This window comes from Penaeus chinensis, chromosome 36 (assembly GCF_019202785.1).
Source record: "Penaeus chinensis breed Huanghai No. 1 chromosome 36, ASM1920278v2, whole genome shotgun sequence".
Classification (NCBI taxonomy): domain Eukaryota; kingdom Metazoa; phylum Arthropoda; class Malacostraca; order Decapoda; family Penaeidae; genus Penaeus; species Penaeus chinensis.
In genome coordinates this window covers 33,924,518-33,929,119 of record NC_061854.1, presented here as the reverse complement: position 1 = coordinate 33,929,119, position 4,602 = coordinate 33,924,518, and positions in this window count along the sequence as shown.

Below are 4,602 nucleotides of genomic sequence, written 5' to 3'. Positions count from 1 at the left end.
GTTTTTTTTATCAATAGTAGCATTTTCTACATTATCATAGATGCTAATAATTAATTATTATGATGACTGTGATGATGACGTTGATGTTGATAAAGGGAATAATAATGATAATGACAACGATAATGATGATTAAATATGATACTAATGACAATGTCACCGATAAAGATAACGACAATAATGCTAATGATAATTGTAGCGGGGCGTAGACCAAGTAGATTTTTATGTGTCTGGTTGAGTTCGGGCTCGACCGAGAATATGAATAAAATTATTCAGGAAAAAATCGTCTGCAGTGAACAGATGTAAGGTTCCAGGCCTACGTCACGCTGCCACCACCCGATTAGTAGGTTCGGGAACCGTGCGTGTTGTGTATGGGGATGTGAATGTTGTATGAGAAGGGGTGGAAGGAAAATTCAGAATATGTGTGCTGAATGTTGGATGTGTAAGTGTGTAAATGTGAAAAGGGAGATAGCGTAGGCTGAGCGTCTGCGTGGACGTGTATGGAACCCAGGTGTAGCAAAGTTATAATCTATTCTAGAATATCAGCTTAATATACTCTGATTTGTCTAGCCTTTTTACAGCCTTTCAGGGTTGCGAGATAGAGTAACCAGCAATGTACTGTTTAGGAGACCCAAGTCCAAGAACGTTAAGCATTCAGCTTTAGTCAAAACCAGAACTTAACACAGATGTCGTTTGTTTTCCTGACTGGGACTGAGTGAAAGTTCTATGACGGTATGATGTTTATTTAAAAGGTTACACTCATTAGGGAGGTCTACAAATGATTCAGTCATGAGAAATTGATAGTTGCGTACATCACCAATTTAATCACAGCGGGGGTGATGTACGTGGAAATCAACACCAGATGTTAAACAAAAATAACTCACGAACATTTACCCCTAAGTTGGAGTCCCAACTCCGTAAGTATTTTTAAACAGAGTATTAGCACGAAAATAAATACACTGAAACCTAATTTAAACAAGTTAATCTCCAACCCAGAATGAAGATTAACATAAAAAAATAGTGCGGAGGAACAAAGGAAAGAATACATAGGAGAACCGGTAATGTACAATTTGCGTGGAAATTGTGCATTTCGGGCTGTAACTCTCTACGGTATTGGACTTAGAAAATAAATAAATCACTATTTTTTTCTCGGAGACTTCAACGCCATCCAAGTAACGAGACTTGGTTGAAAATGCGTTCTTTGGTTATTTTTATAACCATGTTCACAATAGTTTTTAACACTGTCTTTGGCGGCTCGTATGGCTTTGGTCATGGCTTATGAAATCGCACTAGAGTCACGTGAGCGAGGCGCAAATGGCGGGTGAAGCACCAGCCTCGTGCGTATGCACAGCGAGTGCGCCCGCATCGTCGGTGGAAGCGGAGCCCGGGACGTTTCATCCCAGTCAATGGCAGCATCGTAGAGTTCCCCGCGTCCTTTTGTTCCGTTGTAGAGGAGGCAGGCATGTGGCCTCAACCACTCCGAGGACGATGTCAGTACAGGCGAGATCGACCTTAGAGTCGGCGAGTGCGCAGCCGTACACTACAATAATGATGATCATTATCATCATAACCATAACAATAATGACAATATGCTTATGGGGAAGACAGTTCGGTCCTGACTTCTATGCTGAACAGTGGTTCCGCTCCCGGTATTGTGCTCGCTTTGGATTTACTTCGTCTTGGATTTACCTTGCTGTGGATTTGCCTCGCTTCACGCCAGAGTTAACGAATCCGTGATTTGTTTTGCAAGATAAGTATCCTTATGGTTGTGTGTGGAAGACACCTGGTCTCTATTGGACTTTAGCGTGTGTCATACTGCACTACTATTTGCAACGTGCACTCTCTTCCACGAAAATCCAAAGCAGCCCTTTGATTTCACAAAGGGTCAGAGCATAAAAAGGACCACTCACTTAGAAGGAACACTGCTTGAGGATCCGTACCTCCAGTGTGCCATTTCCTATTTTTAAGCTAAGTTATTACTTAGTTTTTTTTTGTTGTTTTTACGATTGGTTGTTTCATTGGTTTCTTTTTCCTTTTCCCCAGCTTGAGGATCCGTACCTCCTGGGAGAAAGATCTTCCACATTCTCGCCCGTATTTTAAGGGCCGTTTCCGCTTATCTTTGCCGTTCTTTTGTTTATTGTTTTTACTTTGCCTTGGTCGATTCCTGCCTGACCTTGTGGGTGTTCAGGCAGTCTTCGTGATATGACCTTTTGGTGTTTTATTGTTTTCCTTGGCTTCCGCCGCTAAGTAAATTTCTTTGTACAAGTTTTTATCTCGTTAACTACACAAGTGTTTTTATTCAGAGTTCCTCAGCACTATATATATATATTTTTTGTTTGTTTGTTAATCTCCATTCTGGGTTGGAGATTAATTTGTTTAAATTAGTGTTTGGTGTATTTGTTTGTGCTTATAGTCTGTCTAAAAATACTTATAGAGTTGGGACGCCAACTTAGGGGTAAATGTTCGTGAGTTATTTTTTTTAACATCTGGTGTTGATTTCCACGTACATCACCCCCGCTGTGATTAAATTGGTGATGTACGCAACTATCAATTTCTCATGACTGAATCATTTATAGGCCTCCCTAATGAGTGTAAACCGCTAAATAAACATCATACCGTCATAGAACTTTCACTCAGTCCCAGTCAGGAAAACAAACGACATCTGTGTTAAGTTCTGGTTTTGACTAAAGCTGAATGCTTAACGATCTTGGACTTGGGTCTCCTAAACAGCACATTGCTGGTTACCCTATCTCGCAACCCTGAAAGGCTGTAAAAAGGCTAGACAAATCAGAGTATATTAAGCTGATATCCAAGAATAGATTATAACTTTGCTACACCTGGGTTCCCACTGCCAGCAGGTGGATGCTCAGCCCGAAAGGAAGAGGAAGAATTTTATGATCTTGCATTTTTCTTCCATACACGTCCACGCAGACGCTCAGCCTACGCTATCTCCCTTTTCACATTTACACACTTACACATCCAACATTCAGCACACATATTCTGTATTTTCCTTCCACCCCTTCTCATACAACATTCACACCCCCATACACAACACGCACGGTTCCCGAACCTACTAATCGGGTGGTGGCAGCGTGACGTAGGCCTGGAACCTTACATCTGTTCACTGCAGACGATTTTTTCCTGAATAATTTTATTCATATTCTCGGTCGAGCCCGAACTCAACCAGACACATAAAAATCTACTTGGTCTACGCCCCGCTACAATTATTTTCCTTATTATTATCATGATCATTACTATCATTATTTTCATTAAATTATTTTAATTGCCATTATTATCGTTTTATTATAATTTTCATTTTATATATATCATCATTATCATCATTATTACTATTATCATATTTATTTTTGTTATCTTTATTGTTGTCGCTATTCTTAATGTTATTATAATTATATCTGACATTATTATCAGTATCATTATCATTATTATCATTATTATTGTTATTATTATTATCATTATTATCAGCATCATTTTCACTATCATTATTATAATTGACTTATTCTTTTTAGCACTATCAATATTATTAGAATCATTATTATCATTTCTATAATAATTATTATTATTACAGTTGTTATCATTATTGTAATTATTATTATTATTAATATCATTAATATCATTATTACTATTATTGCCAATATTATCATTATCATTGTTATCAGTCAGGTTCTCTCTCATTCTCTGGCTTTCTCTCTTGACAAGTTCTATTTTCTTCGCTTTCTTGTTCCCTCATTTTTGGCAGTTTTCTCATTCCCTATTTTCGCATTATCACCTTATCCTTCTCATCTCTCTCATTTCATCACACACAGAAACACACATAAACACACACACACACATGCACACAAACACATACACATGCACACAAACACACACATACCCAGGCACAAAAGCACACTTAAAAACACAAACACACAAAAACACACATTAAAAACACATACACACATATACACACAATCAAACACTCATAAACACACACACACACACAAACACACACGCATATACACACACGCACACATATGCAAACACACATACACATAAACGCCACACACATACACAAACACAGACATAAACACACACGCACGCAAACACAAACACACATAAAGACACATACACACAAATACACACAAACACACACAAACAACACAATCACACATAAGCACACACACGCATACACACACATACACACGCAAACGCACACATACACACGCACACATACACACACAAACACACACACACACGCACACACACGCATACAAACACAAACACATGCTTATATGTATATATATATTTTTTTCTTTATTCTTTTATATTACATACACAAACACAGACATAAACACACACGCACGCAAACACAAACACACATAAAGACACATACACACAAATACACACAAACAACACAAGCACACATAAACACACACACGCATACACACGCAAACACACGCACACAAATACACACACATAAACAAACACACATACACATAAACACACATACACGGACACATAAACAAACACACACGCATACAAGTACATAACGACACACATAACACAAGCTCACAAACACAAACATACACACACAAACACACACATGCA